This window comes from Pantherophis guttatus, chromosome 3, assembly GCF_059756535.1.
Source record: "Pantherophis guttatus breed Tessera chromosome 3, ASM5975653v1, whole genome shotgun sequence".
NCBI classification, from domain to species: Eukaryota; Metazoa; Chordata; class Lepidosauria; order Squamata; family Colubridae; genus Pantherophis; species Pantherophis guttatus.
The window spans coordinates 93,721,156-93,738,175 of record NC_142065.1 but is presented as its reverse complement, the minus strand read 5'-3'; the positions used below and the strand labels follow the sequence as shown (position 1 = coordinate 93,738,175).

At 38.9% G+C, this 17,020-nt stretch overlaps 1 protein-coding gene across 1 annotated transcript in view; it reads right to left on the bottom strand.

The window, feature by feature from the left end:
• The window catches only part of LOC148114674 (complement factor H-related protein 5-like), an 89,597-nt gene that overhangs the window by 45,727 nt on the left and 26,850 nt on the right, over positions 1–17,020 (bottom strand). The gene's annotated exons all lie outside the window — the stretch shown is intronic.

The window sequence follows — 17,020 nt, the reverse complement described above, 5'->3', positions numbered from 1 at the left end:
AAAGAACAGAGAATGACAGTGACTGAAGGGGAAATCAAAGGCCCTTATTTCTTCTGTTTACAATCTGTGAGGACTGTAAGGAGAATGAAATGATGTTGATTTGACATCTTCAATCTTACACTGTAAAATGGGACTGAACTTCTTTCTATCTTCTTTTTATCACTGCACAGTGACTTATTCAACTATTATGATTCTTGCTGTTATTGTGATTATTATATTTTCATCCTGCCTTTTCATAAATGAGTCAAGGCAGCAAACATAGTTATACTTCTAGCTTCTATTTTCTCTATCACCTATGAGGTGAATTGGGCTGAGAGAGTGACTGGCACCGTATTACCCAGTGGCTTTCATACAAGGTAGGACTACAACTCACAGTCTCCTGGTTTCAAGATTGGCACCTTCACAATTATAACAAACTGGCTCTAGAGTATATATTTAATGAAAAGCTAAGTGAGAAGTAAGAAAGAAGTACATTTTTAACCTTCCTGGAGACACAGGTAAAGTAACAGTTCTTTCCTTGTGGGAGATCCGCAATACTTCCAAAAGAGCTTCATCATAACGTGCAGGATTTTCTGTGCTTTCCTGCATGAATGGCTTCTCCTCAGTAATCCTGGGCCTAGCATCACTAAGATTTCTAAAATTAAACCTCTAAGGTTCTTCCCACTCAATCTGTCTCTCATGATTAGCTGTTTTCTTATGTTCTCCTGCACTCTAGTTTAAAAGTGTACCTCTTTGTTTTTTAAATATTTTGTTGCTGCTAACTAGTGATTAGTAGTGGTGAATAATTACAGTAGAATGGTATATAGGCAGCAAATCCCTTCCTAGGAGCTCAGCTGATGCATACAGGTATTGCTTTTGATGAAACTTGCACAAGTGTGGTTTTCATATTCCAGAGGGATTAGGTTCATTCATACAGCAACCTTTTAACTGGTCTGCTGAATCCCACGATACTAAATAATCAAGAGTTCTGATATATTCTGATACATCAAGATATATTCTGGAATTCACTATCTGACTCCGTGGTTTCATCCCTAAACCCCCATAACTTTAACCTTAGACTGTCTACTGTTGACCTCACCCCATTCCTAAGAGATCTGTAAGGGGCATGCATAAGCGCACCAATGTGCCTACTGTCCCTGTCCTACTGTCCCCATTTATTCGTATCCATTTCCTGTATTCATAATGATGTTTATATTTATATCTGTTATCTTATACATGCTTGACAAATAAAATAAATAAATAAAAATAAATATTCATCACCAAGGAACTTTTAACAAGGTTTGCATCAATAACAAGCTGAGGACTAATTTATATTGCTTTGGTCCTAAAAGAAAATGCTTTCCTCAGCTAATATTTTACGAAATGACTCTTTACAGTTAAAAAAAAAACACCAAAAACTTTGACATCAAGAAAATTTGTGCAACTTTTTCCCTAAGCCTTTACTCCTTTCTTCTCTTTCCAGTTCTAAGCTTAAGATCCTGAAACATGTGCCCTTCAGGTAAAAGGATATCATTAGATGGGGGGGTGGGGGGAGTTTTTCGACTGGAAGCATCGCGGCGAGACAGTCTGGGAATTTGTGGGCTCTGATGAGCTCCGCAAAAACTGGACTGACGAACTGCTGCCAAGGGGTCTTTGGACTGGAACCATCCTGTAGGGACGGGGGTGAAGGAGAGGCACCTCGGGAGACCAAGAGGAACAGGCAAATTCCTTGATGGTCAGAGCTAGCTCTCTATGACTTGGCGGCAGGGGCGGCAGCCATTGCGGCTGTCACGAAGCTGGGGCAACCGGACTAAGCATGGAGCAGGAGTGGTGAATTGGACAGAGTTTTTGGAGCTGGTTGAGTGTTAGCCAATTCATAATAAGGGGAAAAAATTTAAAACCTGAAGACCCCTAGTGAGAAAACGGCGGCTAATAAGCATGGGGAGAAGAAAAGAGGACATTGGAGCATATTTTTAAAGAGACAAAAAAAGAACCCGAATAGAAAATTGATCTTTGAACAAAACGATTTGGAAATAATGTGGAAAATCTTTAAAATGTAAGAAATTACCTCAAGATTGATTAAAGGATCCAAAAGGAATAATTAGATCCTTTTTCTCTCCTCTTTCTTGTGAACTTCAAGTAAAATAAAAAGAGAATAGATAATAAGCCTTGTAACAGAAGTGCTGTATAAACAAAAGTAAACAGGGACTTCCGGTTTCCTTGTCTTCGGCGACGGCGGCGCTCTTTGAAGCTCCGCCAGCCCCGCCGCCTGTAGAGCCGCTTCGAGACGAAGAAGCGGCTCGAAAACTTCTAAATCCACAGGATTGAAGAAGGAGAGATCGCAGGGCACAGGTTGAGCCCCTGTAACCCCCCAGGGAAGTTTCTGGGGAGAGAACAGGTGTGGCTCCCTCCCAACCTGCTGGAACTCCGGGCGACGTGGGACGATTCTGCTCTTGCAGAACAAGCCGGCTGCAGGAAACTTAAAGCGAAAGAACCAGTTTTAATAAACAGCGAAACTACCTGAATCCTGAAATTTGGAAACGCAAGTATTAGCACTTTGTTGACTTTTCAATCTGAGAAAATGCGAATGAGTGAAAGTGCTTTGAAAAAACATGGCGCCTAGCTTCAGAGTTAACGAGCCAGCGAGTGTGGATTGGTGAAGTTACTTTGTTTTGCTACAAAGTTTCCAAGTTGCTACTAAGCTGCCTTGCTTGTTATAAGAGAAATAACTGGGAAATTTTTTCCCTTTTCAATATTGGACTTTGCTTTATTTTAACCCTTGTTTGATCAAATCTGGGGGACTTTTTTAGAAGTCTTTGTGCAGGAGGGAAAGGAAAAGGAACTTTCCTCTTTAGAAAAACTAGATCACGAGCCAGGATGGCGTCAAAGAAGCAGGAAGGGAAGGCATTGGGGGGGGATCCCCCACACACAAACATCAAACGCAACTTCCCCCTGCTCAACAGCTACAAACCCAGAAAAAAGAATTTGATGTGGGAGATTTAAAAGAATTTATTTCTAAAACTCTGGATGACAAATTTCAAAAATCTCAACAGGAGATAGATGATAAATTTCAAAAATCACATCAGGAACTTATGCAGGAAATTAATGAAGTTAAAGACATGGTGAAACAGAATCAAAATAAGGTGACCAAAAAAATATCAGAAGTGGCGTCTGGCCTGGCAGAATTTATTGGGAAAGTTGATTTTAAAGTTGAAGAATTCAAATCAGAAGTTAATGTTAAGATGAAAGACAATGATTATAAAATTGATGAAGTTGACAATAAAATGCAGAGAATTGAAGATGAGATTGTTATGATACAATTCCGGGCGATGGAATTTGCCATACGGCTTCGGGGAATTCGAGAGGAGGAGAGACAGGACTTGAGACAGGTTTGCTCTGAAGCCTTGGCTAAGATTTTACAAGCTAATCCTGATTTGGTATTTCATAAAATAGATAAAATTTACAGAGTGAACTCTTGGGTGGCCAGACAAAGACAATTGCCTAGAGATGTGGTCATATACTTTACTGAGAGAGAAATTAGAAATGATATCCTGCAAAAATCTTTTCACACTTCTGTACAAGTGGGGGGCTCACGACTTGAAATTTTTAAAGAATTACCTCCTAAAATGCTGAAAGCTAGAAAAGAATTTGGTTTTCTTGTTAAGGAATTGAAAAATTTACAGATACCCTTCCGGTGGGACGCACCAGCTGGGATAATTTTTAGATATAAGGGAGAAGGATATCGGTTGAATACCGTGGAGAAGGCACAACACTTTTACAGTACTATTCTTAAGGAAAGAACACCATCTCCACGTACATCTACAGTTTTGGAGATTAAGGAGAGTGAAGAGAGGCAATTGAAAGAACAGTCTAAGCAGGAATTAGAAAACGTGCAAGGTGCAGAAGGAGGTTTTCTGAGTGAGCCCTTGTTGGATTCTTCTCCAATTTTGGATTTGATTCAGTTGACAGAAGTTAAAGATCAACGTATAACTAGAGCCCAATCCAAGCTACTTAAACAAAAGCAACAACAACAACAGGAAAGACAAGACAAGAAGGCAGTTAAGAGTACCGTACAAGAGAGTGGAGCTATGGGAGGAGCGAGATCGAAGCTCTCGGATGAACTTCAAATATTCTGCTCTGTGCTCCAGAAAGAGGCTGATGACCTTTAAGTGTCTATCTTGGAATGTCAATGGGTTGAATTCAGCACAGAAAAGGAAGAAATTATTTACATATTTGAAACAATTTAATAATGATATAATATGTTTACAAGAAACGCATATCACAACTCAAGATCAAAAATATTTGATAAACTCAAAACTAGGAGCACATTATATATCTTCAACTTCGCAGAAAAAGAATGGTGTGGTTATTTATGTAAATAAAAAATTAACAGCGAAAGTTATAGAAGCAGATCAAGATGGTAGGTTTGTAGCAATTGAATTGCTCACAGCAAATGGTCAAATTCTTTTGATTGGAATTTATGCTCCCAACCAACAACAGGATTATTTTTATAAGATGTTACATACTAAAATATTGCAATGGGACTATAGATCTATTTTAATTATGGGAGACTGGAATGGAGTAATTGATTCTAAACTAGATAAAAAGAGCTTGGCAAAGTCTAGAATTAGACTACCACAGACTTTTTTTGATATGAAAGAAGATATGGAATTAAAAGATGTTTGGAGAATACATAATCCAAGTGAATTGGACTACACTTTTTTTCGGATAGACATAGATCTTTTTCTAGGATTGATTTTATCCTGTTGTCAAATGATCTACTTGTTAAGACAAAAAGAACAAAGATTTTTCCAAGAACTCTGACTGACCATAGCCCTGTATGGATAGAAATTGAGATGGATAAGGTTGAGAGACGTTCTTGGAGATTAAATGAGAACTTGTTTAGATATGAAAAAAATACAATAGAACTTAAAAAGCATTTGAAAGAATTTTTTGAAATAAATTTGAATAAAGGTACCCCAATTGAAATTGTTTGGGATGCAAGTAAAGCTTATATGAGAGGGGTACTCATCTACATGAATTCTAAACATAGACTGTTCCGACAAAAGAAAAGATTTGAGTTGGAAATGGAAATAAAGAATAAAGAACAGTTACTTATTAAAAACCCAACAGATGAAAGAATACGAAGTGCTATAAAACTTTTGAAAGACCAATTTCAAATGCTTATGGCGGAACAAGTTGCAACAAGTTTACAATATGCGAAGCATAATACATTTTGCAACGCTAACAAACCGGGCAGATGGTTGGCTTACACATTGAGGAAAAAACAAAGTATACGGACTATTGATAGTATTGATATTGGAGGGAAAGAAATCTTTCAACAAAAACTAATTAAAGAAGCTTTTGTGGATTATTATACTAAACTATATGCCAAAGAAGAGGTGCAGAATGGACTTATAGAAAAATATTTAAAGGATAAGAGAGTTACAAAAATTACTGATCAACAAAAGGAAAGAATGAATTATCCTATAACAGAGGAGGAGATAACAGCAGCAATTAAACAGCTAAAAACAGCCAAAGCTCCTGGCACGGATGGTTTGACCGCAGTGTATTACAAAACTTTACAAGCTGAAATGGTGGGACAACTTAGAGATTTATTTTGCAATATTCAACAAGGGGGCAAAATACCCCCATCTTGGACAACTGCTTATATATCTTTGATACCAAAAGAACAAGTTGGTCCTAAAAAACCAGAGAACTACAGACCAATATCTCTTTTGAACACAGACTATAAAATTTATGCGAAGGTATTAGCCAACAGGTTGATGCCAGTAATCCAAAAGGTGATTCATGCGGACCAAGTGGGATTTATTGAGGGCAGATATATGAAGGACAATGTAAGGCAAGTAATAGACTTATTGGAATATCTTGATAAGAATAAACAGATTTCTGCAGTGCTGATTTTTTTTGGATGCGGAGAAGGCCTTTGATAGAGTGGATTGGAATTTTCTACTAAAGACTTTAAAAAAGATGGGCTTTGGGGACCAATTTATACAGGCGATCTCAGCAATTTATCAAGAGCAAAAAGCACAGATTATTATTAATGGAAGTTTGACGACAGAGTTTAAAATTGAAAAAGGAACAAGACAGGGATGTCCGTTGTCCCCACTTTTATTTATTTTAACATTGGAAGTCTTGCTAAATACAATACGGGACTCTAAAATTTTGAAAGGCATAATGATAAGGCAAGAGGATTATAGAATAAAGGCATTTGCAGATGATCTGGTGGTTACCCTATCACAACCAATGGAATCAACAATCCTGATGAACGACATTATACAAGACTATGGTAGAGTTTCAGGTTTTAGACTGAATTCAAAAAAGACTAAAATGATAGTCAAAAATATGACACAAGATCGTAAACATGAGCTTGAAAGGAGGGCAGGTTTTGAAATTGTACCTAAGGTAAAATATCTTGGAGTTCAGGTTGCAGAATCAAACATGAAATTGTTTCAAAATAACTATGAGGTGTTGTGGCGAGAGGTTCAGAAAGATATGGAGACTTGGAAAAAGCTGCAACTGTCTTTACTTGGAAGAATAGCAGCAGTTAAGATGAATATTTTGCCAAGATTTCTGTTTTTGTTTCAAATGATTCCGGTGCTTAAAAGTGATAAACAACTGAAAGTTTGGCAAACTGGACTTAATAAGTTTGTCTGGAACGAGAAAAAGCCGAGAGTGAAATTGAAAATTATGCAAGATGTTCCAGAAAGAGGAGGCCTTAAACTTCCAAACCTACAGTTATATTATGATGCAGCAGCTTTAACTTTAACAAGTGATTGGTTTGGAAGTAAAAAGGCTGGAATATTGAATGCAGAAAGTTTTGATCTTGAATTTGGATGGCATGCTTACCTATTTTATGATGACAAAGTTGATAAAGTATTTAAAAGTCATATACTTAGAGACTCTTTGATGAGAGTTTGGAAGAAGCACCGACTCAAATGGGATTATAAAATACCGCTATGGCTGGATCTTGGTCATACCTTGTGGAATACAAATATAATGTCACTCGGGGGGTTTTTATATAAAGAGGTTCTTTTTACAGATGCGGGCAGATGGCAGCTGAAGACATTGCAGACACTGTTGGACAAAGGGATTAATTTAACCTGGTTACAATATAATCAATTACAATTGAGATGGAAAGAGGACCAAAAAACTGGTATTATGTTGCATGAGGAAGAATTGGTTAGACATATAAGAGAGAAAGGTCCAATGCATATTAAAAGGCTTTATAATGTTTTGCTAGAAAGGGATTCAGAAACGGAATTAGTTAAAGATTGCATGATTAAGTGGGCACAAAATTTTGAAGAACCAGTGATGTTGGAAACATGGGAAAAAATTTGGGTTCAGAATGTTAAATTTACACAGTCGCAGAATCTGAGGGAAAATTTTTATAAAATGTTTTATAGATGGCATTTAGATCCTAAAAAGTTGTCATGTATGTACCCTAATGTTCAGCCAAAATGTTGGAGATGCGAATGTTTGGATGCTACGTATTATCATGTTTGGTGGACCTGTAGGAAAGTTAAGGCTTTTTGGATAAAAATATGGTGGGTCATGCAGAATGTTTTGAAGAAAAAAATTCAATTTTCTCCACAATTGTTTTTATTGGGTATAGTTAAGGGTTTTACACGGGGTGAAATAAAATTAATATTGTATATGATAACAGCAGCAAGATTGTTGATAGGTAAATATTGGAAGAATGAAGCTTTGCCTACTATCGAGGAATGGACTTTGAAGATGGCCAGTTTTGCAGAGATGGCGAAGATTTCAGCATATTTAAAAGATTGTTCACAAGAGACTTATGAATGGGAATGGAAAAGATGGATAGAATATGTTCAGAACAAATACCAAACTAGAAAGTATCAAATAGCTTTTATTTGAAAACAATGTATTAGAAATATCTTAATGTAAAGAGACAAAGAGGGAAAATTATATAGGGGGAGGGATGGGTTCAGGTATATATATCAGTGTTATTAGTTATGAGTACATAATAGGGAAGTCTGGGGGGGGAGGGTTAGGGAGGGTTAGGGAGGACGGGAAGTTTGGGGAGGGAGGTGGGGGGGTGAAAAAAGGGGTGAAAATGTAATTGTAAAACTTTTGCAATAAAAAAAAAAAACAAAAGTAAACAGGGAAAAAGAAATGAAAAGAGCTGTTTAAATTTGGACTGAACTACAAAATGGACTTGGTATTCTTAAAGCCAAAAAAGAAAAAGAGAAACTAGTTAAGATCGTTAACATACTGAAACAAAATGGATACTTGTTAGATAACCAGAAATTGTGGATTGCAGAGAGACACCATCAGGAGCAAAAAGGAACATTGTAACTTGGTCTGTGTTTTGGAAAATTGTGAACTTTACAGATAACAGCTGTGAGAACTTTTGGGGAGGAACCCTTTGTTTGCAAGCGGCTTGACTTTGAGTGGGGGGGGGGAAGGAATACTACTGAACTTTTAAAATTGGAACAATATCAACTTAAAAAGAATAAAATGGTACAGGAAATTAGAGAAATGATTAAAGCGATGTACTTGTCATGGAAAATGGAAATAAGAGGAGAGGGGCAGGGCTGATGCGACGAGACAATGGTAGGTTTCTACACTCCGAGACCACCACCGATATCTCCATCTCTGGATGGTCCAAATTGCACCTCACTGTCCCGTAGAGACAGTGATAGAGGAGGGCACATCCTGCTGATCCCAGGGACACCGCAAAGTCCTGGTTTGATCCAGGAGAAGCCCCTTTTTCTGTTTCTGAAGAGGAAGCCATCAAACTGCTGAAGTCGGAATAGCTCCAAACGGAAAAGGATGAGTGAAAGTGTTATGATCTGGTGAGAGGTTGTTTTTTTTTAAACCTAGACTTTAAGAACACCCTGAAGTGCAAATATGATTAGAAATTGAAGATAAGAGACATTTAGCGGCAGAATTGAGCCTGAACTTAAATTAATTTTCCAAAACTGTGAACTATTTTTATTTGTGGATGCTTGTGGAGAGTTTTATTTTTAACTTTGACTGGACTGGTTTGAAATAAGATTCCCTCTTTTATTCATTTAAATATTAAATTTTTGGTGCCTATTGAGCCTATAAGATTTTGGACTAGTTTTGTTATCTACTCTTTTGATTAATTTGGTTAACTTTCACATTTTAAATCATTTTTTTACTCTTTTATATTGGCTTTACTGCAAAAAGGGAGAGTGGAAGAAGTAAGAAACATTGCCATCTAGTGGATTGAAACATTGTATTTCTTTTTGTTTTTTCTTCTTACTGATAAGAGAGAGTAGCAACTGTATTATTTTTTCAAGGTCACTAAGCCTGTTTATAGACAAAACATAGAAGAGCATTAAAGAGCGTTTGCAGGATTGTTTATACAGATGCTCTTTGGAGAAAATATTGTTGGCAGGCGGCTAAAATTTGAAAGAAGAATTGAATGAGTTATATGAAAGCCTTTAAATGCTACACAGTTGTGGACTCTTAAATTAAATTTGAAATTATAAATCTGATAGAAAGTTTTCTTTTTATTATTCCACTTCTTCACTCTCTGATTATTTTTAATAGATCAGGTCTGTGATTGTAGACTTTTAGTACTTTTAAGTTTTTGAAATAGTACTTTTTTTCTTTTTCACTTTTCTTTACAATATATTATTGTTCAATTGGATTAAGGCACACAAGAGCCTGAAGATTTTTTTTTCCTTCTTCTTTTCCCCCCCTATTGACTGGAGATTGCTATTTAATTTTGTTTTTGTTTTTTTTAACCTTATTACTCGATTGGATTAGGGCACACAAGAGCCTAAAAATTGATTTTTTTCTTGGTTTTTTTTCTTTTTCTTCTTGCCTTCTTTCTTTTCTTTTTCTTTTTCTTCCTTTTTTGCCTATGGTTATTTGGGATAATACTTGCTATCCATAAAAATGGATTAGGGTTGAGAAGAACCTGAAGATTTTTTTTATTTTACTGCTTTGGTTTGGATTACCTATGGAAATGAGTAAAAAAGCAGCAGTTGTTAGCTCTGCTGGATCAACCCACTCTTCATCACCAGCGGAAGGACAACAATCAATACAGGCAATGTTGCAGCAGGAAAGAGAGAAGGAACGTGAAAAAGACAAGGATACTACAATGCAGATGATTCTACAAGGAATACAAGATATAAAACTAAAAGTAGAGAAAATTGAACAAAGAACAGGGGAAACAGATGGAAAAGTAGAGATATACAACAGATGATGAAGAAATATGAGGACAGACTTGGAAAAATTGAAAAAAAGGAGGAACAAAGAGATAAAAAAATTAGAGATATGGATAGCAGATTAGAAGAGGTTGAACGTGATAAGAGTGGATTAGGTTGGGACATGGATAAATCAGAATTTTACTTAAGATTTCAAAATGTAGAAGAAGAAAAAGGAGAAAATTTAATGGAAAAAATGACCGAAATCGTGTCAAAAGTGTTAGAAATTACTAAAGAAAAAATGTTTGATGGCATTGATGAGACATATCGAGTATATACTAGATATGCAATGAGTAATAAATTACCAAGAGAAGTCCTTATAAGATTTACCAAGAAATCAATTAGAACACAAATATTGCAGATTACAAAAGAAAAAACACTGCAGTACAAGGGCAGGGAAATTGTGGTTCTGAAGCAAATACCAAGAAGACTGAGAGAGATGAGAAGAGAATATCAATTTTTAACAAAAATACTGCTCCAGAAAGGTGTGAATTACAGATGACTGACACCAGAAGGTTTGGTGTTTACATGGCAATTGCAAAGATTCAAAATAGATTCAATTGATAAAGCTAAAGCATTTTATGCAGAATACTTAAAAGAAAAGGATGCTGAACCTAGAAGGGAAGAGCCACTGCAAGAGGAGGACCTAGTGATGATTGAAAAGGTGGAGGGTATACTAGAAGGTGCAGTAGGAGGTACTGTAGAATATAAAGAACAATGTGAACTGAGATCCACTAGAGCAGCAAAGCCCTTATATAAAGTATAAGTATGGAAGAGGAAAAATTGATTACAATGAATATAAATGGATTCAATATAGGAACAAAAAGAAGAAAAGTATTTCATAAATTGGAGAAATTAATATTGGACATAATTTGTTTACAAGAAGTGCATATTAAAAAGCAACAGGAACAACTTTTGGTACAGCCTAAACTAGGGAAATTATTTGCCTCATTGCCATACTGTACGAAAAGAGGAGTGGTTTTGTATATTAAAGATATAATACCAACGGAAAAAATTTATACAGATGAAAAAGGAAGAATTTTGATGGTGGAAATAATAGATAACAACAGGAAATACTGTTAATAGTGATATATGCTCCAAGCGACAATCAAGATGATTTTTACAGAAAATTACATATGAAATTAATTGAACTGGACTATGATAACATCTGCATAATGGGAGACTTTAATGGAATAGTGGATGGGAAAATGGACTATAATACACAAAAGATAACAAAACAAAGTAGGAGAATTCTACCGAAATCTTTTTTCAAGATGATAGAGGAAATAAATTTAAAAGATGTATAGAGAGAAAGAAATGCTAAAAATAGACAATATACATTTTATTCTAATAGACACCTATCATGGTCTAGAGTAGAGATGATATGGATGACAAAGGAATTGACCTCGAACATAGAAGAAATTGACATAGAAGCTAATACTTGGGCAGACCACAATCCAATGATGGTGAGATGGAAAGGACAAAGGAAAAGATCCAGATGGACTTTAAATACTACAGTACTAAAAGAAAAGGACTTTGTACAGAAAATGGTGAAAGAATTGGCTTTTTTCTTCAAAGAAAATAGAACGGAGGATACATCATTGCAAAATCGGTGGAATACTATGAAAGCTTATGCCAGAGGCCTGATAATCGACTATATAAGAAAAAAAAATATTAGGAAAAGACAAGCTTATAAAACATTAGAGGATGATTATAAGGAATACGAAAAAGAATTACAAAAATTCCCACAAAAAAGGATATTAAAATGAGAATAGACATAATTAAACATAAAATGGGATTAAAAGAAAAAGAAGATTTAGCACAAAAAATTAGAAGTGCTAGACAGAACTACTTTGAAGATGCTAATAAACCAGGCAGGTGGCTAGCATATAAATTGAAATAACAGAGAATAAAAAATTTTTTTATTTATTTTATTTTATTTATTTTATTCGGTTTATATGCCGCCCTATCTCACAATGGACTCAGGGCGGCTCACAACAATAAAACACAAGCCACAATATAAAATAAAGACCAAAATCTAAAAAAATTTAAAATTAACCCTTAAAACCAATTAAAACCCCATCATCAGTCCAGGTCAAGGGATTTGAAAAGCCAAGTTTTTAATTCCCGGCGGAAGGTGCGAAGGTCAGGAGCTAATCAGAGCTCCAAGGGGAGTTGATTCCAGAGGGTGGGCGCACCGACTGAGAAGGCTCTACCCCTGGGGGCCGCCAGCCACCACTGTCTAGCCGACGGCACCCTGAGTAGGCCCTCTCTATGGGCGCGAACTGGGCGATGGGATATCATTGCTGGCTGTAAGTGGTCCGCCAAATATCCTGGTCCTAAGCCATGTTGGGCTTTATAGGTCATCACCAGCACCTTGAATCTCACCCGGAGGGCAACTGGTAGCCAATGCAAACCGCGCAGGAGGGGTGTAACATGGGAGTATCGGGATTCTCCCATCACAACCCGCGCGGCTGCATTTTGCACCAGCTGAAGCCTCCGAGTGGTCCTCAAGGGCAGCCCCATGTAGAGAGTATTGCAGTAGTCAATCCATGAGGTGACCAAGTAGGGACGCAACTGGTGCACCAGACGTATCTGGGCAAATGCCCCCCTGGTCACAGTCATTATCTGGTCTTCTAAACTCAACCGTGAATCCAGAAGGACGCCCAAGTTGTGCACCCTGTCTACAGGGGGCAAAACTTCACCCCCTATAGTCAGCGATGGTACCTCTCACCTGAACCGAGATGCCGGTACCCACAGCCACTCGGTCTTGGCCGGGTTGAGTTGCAATCTGTTTCTACCCATCCAGACCCACACCGCTTCCAGGCACCGGGCCATCACGTCGAGGGCATCACTGGGTTGGTTCGGAGTGGAAATATAAATCTGAGTATCATCAGCGTACTGATGATACCTCACCCCGAAACCACGGATGATCTCCCCTAGCGGTTTCATATAGATGTTGAACAGGAGGGGCGAGAGAACTGACCCCTGAGGCACCCCATAAGTGAGGGGCCTCAATGTCGATCTCTGCCCCCCTGCCAACACCGCTTGCATTCGACCCGAGAGGTAGGAGGAGAACCACCGTAGAACAGTGCCTCCCACTCCCAGCCCCTCGAGGCAGCGCAGCAAGATACCGTGGTCAACGGTATCAAATGCCGCCGAAAGATCCAATAGGACCAGAACAGAGGAGTGACCTCTGTCCCGGGCCCTCCAGAGATCATCCACCAGTGTGCCGTCTCCGTGCTGTACCTGGGCCTGAAACCCGATTGGTAGGGGTTGAGGTAATCCGCTTCATCCAGGACCTGTGGGAGCTGACGTGCGACCACATTCTCAACAACCTTCACTAAAAAGCGAAGGTTGGAGACTGGACGAAAATGACTTAATACAGCTGGGTCCAAGGCCGGCTTCTTAAGGAGGGGCCTTACCACCGCCTCCTTCAAGATGGTTGGGAAGTTTCCCTCCCTCAACGAAGCCGCTATCACCACCTGGATCCAGCCTCATGTCACCTCCCGGGCCGAATAGACCAGCCAGGAGGGACACGGGTCCAACACACAGGTGGCAGCACTCAGCTTCCCCATGATCCTGTCCACTTCCTCTGGGGTAACAGAATCGAACTCTTCCCAAAACACAGGACCCGCTGTTTCACCCCCGTCTGACTCTGTCCAGTCAGAGTCCAAGCCGTCCCGAATCTGAGCGATTTTGTCCGACAGGTGCTGACCAAACTCCTTGGCTCATCCCTGTAAAGGATCGTTCCTCACCCTCTGATTTAAGAGGGAGCGGGACACCTTAAACAGGGCAGCCAGGCGATTCTCTGTGGAGACGATGACATCGGCGAAGTAGCGGCGCTTTGCCACCGCCAACTCCGCCAGGTAGGCCCGTGTGGCCGACCTTAATTGAAATTGGTCAGATTCGGAACGGCTGGCTCTCCAACAGCTCTCTAGGCCTTGTCTATGCCACTTCATCCCCCGGAGCTCCTCGGTAAACCAGGGAGCCAATTGGGGTCTGCGACGAGTCAGAGGCCGCAAAGGAACAACCCAGTCCAGAGCCCCAGCAGCAGCCTCTTCCCAGGCCTCCACCAGGGTCATGACCAGGGCATGGGAGAGAGAGAGATGGATCATCCCAAGCTCCTTCTGGAACCTCTTAGGGTCCATCAGGCACCTGGGGCGGAACCAGATGGTCGGTTCCACCTCCCAGCGAGGAGGGGCGGCGTAATGGAAGCCTAGCCAAAGGAGATAATGGTCGGTCCATGACAGGGGATAAATAGTAGGAGATCCCCCACCAAACTCATCTCAGCACTGCTCCGAGACGAAAACCAGATCGGGCGTGTGCCCCCCCCCATGAGTCGGGCCTTGGATAATCTGAGTCAGGTCCATAGCTGCCATGGAAGCCATGAACTCCTGAGCCACACCCGACGCCACACCCAAGGACAGCAGATTGAAGTCTCCCAGAACAATAAGTCTGGGAAACTCCACCACCAGCCCCGAGAGGGCGTCGAGCAGCGCGGGCAGGGCTGTTGAAACACAGCTGGGAGACAGGTATGCAATTAACAGACCCAACTGACCATACTGGCCCCACCTCATGAGGAGGGCCTCACATCCATCAATCTTAGGAGCAGTGACCTCCCGCGGACTAAGGACCTCCCTAATAACCACTGCCACTCCCCCTCCCCTCCCCTGGGCCCTTGGCTGGTGCAGCACCCAGAAACCTGGTGGGCACAATTCAGTCAGAGGGACACCCCCCCTCTGAGCGCAACCAGGTTTCCGTAATGCATGCCAGGTCTGTGGTTTCCTCCTCAATCAAATCTCGAATGAGGGGAGCTTTATTGACCACAGACCTAGCATTAAAATAGACCAGCCTAAGCCCAATTATTAGATGAACATGGACAAATGAGATTTGGGAAAGATGAGAAGAAAAATATTATATAAGACTATTATAAAAAATTATATGAAAAAGAAATTATAGAGGAAGAATGTGTTAAACAATATCTACATAAGGCAAATTTACCCCAGATTTCAAAAGATACTGAGATGATGTTAGAAGGAAATATAACAATGATGGAACTGACTGAAGCACTTAAAAAACAAAAGATTGGGAAGGCGCCAGGTCCGGATGGATTGCCTGCGGAGTATTATAAGACTCTCCAGGAAACACTGAGTCTCCCATTACTAGAAGTTATGAATGAAGTAATGTTAAAGAAGGAAATACCCAAAACATGGTTAGAAGCATATATTACACTTATCCCAAAGGAGGATGCTGACACACAACAAATCAAGAACTATAGGCCTATATCTCTGCTAAATTCAGACTATAAAATCTTTGCTACAATATTGGCAGAAAGGCTTAAAAGATATTTAAATAACTTTATACACTCGGATCAAAATGGATTTTTACCAAAAAGACACATCAGAGACAATTTGAGGATAATATTGGACACTTTGGAATATTATGAGGCACACCCGGAAAAGCAAACGGCTTTGATGTTTTTAGATGCACAGAAAGCCTTTGACAATGTGAATTGGCGATTTATGTTATTACAATTGGAACAGATGGGCTTTGGGAGAAAATTCATTCAAGCCATAGAAGCTATATACCATAAACAAATAGCAAAAATAATGATAAATGGAGAATTGACAGAAGCTATTGAAATACAAAAAGGAACGAGACAAGGCTGCCCATTGTCACCACTGTTGTTTGTGTTAACATTAGAAGTACTAAATAGAAATATTAGAGAAGAAAAAGAAATAAAAGGAATGAAAATTTGAAATCAAGAATATAACCTGCAAGCATTTTTTTTTAAATTTGATTTATATGCCGCCCTTCTCCGGAGACTCAGGGCGGCTTACAATGCGTTAAGCAATAGCCTTCATACTTTTGTATATTTATACAAAGTCAGCTTATTGCCCCCACAAACTGGGTCCTCATTTAACCTACCTTAGAAAGGATGGAAGGCTGAGTCAACCTTGAGCCTGGTAAGATTCGAACCTGCAGTAATTGCAGGCAGCTGTGTTAATAACAGGGTGCATTAAACCACTGTACTACCAAGGCTCTGCTGGCTCTGGTGTTTATTTTGGAAGATCCATTTGAATCAATAAACAAACTGATAGACAAAATAGGAGAATTTGGTAAGGTGGCAGGTTTGAAAATAAAGAAAGATAAAACAAAGATCTTGACAAAAAATATGTTAAAAAACAAAAAGAAAAGCTGGTGGAAGTATCAAGGATGCAGGTCACGAGCAAGGTAAAGTATTTGGGGATACATTTGACAGCAAGGTGTAGTACACTTAAGAAGAATAATTATAATAAGCTTAAACAGCAGATAGTGACAGATTTGGCAAAATGGGAGAACTTGCAATTATCATTGATACGAAGGATATCAACTATCAAAATGAATATATTGCCTAGAATTTTATATTTGTTCCAGACAATCCCAATTAGGTTGGGAAAAGAGTATTTTGAAGATTTAAATAAAATTGTGTTAAAATATATTTGGCAGGGTAAAAAGGCGAGGATAAAACTAAAATTGTTGCAAGATGTTAGAACAAGAGGAGGTTTTGGTTTGCCGGATTGGGAATTATACTATCAAGCTAGTAATTTGATGTGGATTAAAGAATGGATAACGTTAAGAAATGCTAGATTGTTGACCTTAGAAGAACATGATTTGCTGTTGGGCTGGCATGCTTTTTTGTGGTATAAGAGTACAAAAACACAGGGTTATTTTAGAAGACATGTTATACGAGAATCTTTGTTATCAAATTGGGAGAAGATCAAAAAATATCATTATTTAAAAATTCCAGTCTGGTTATCTACTATTTA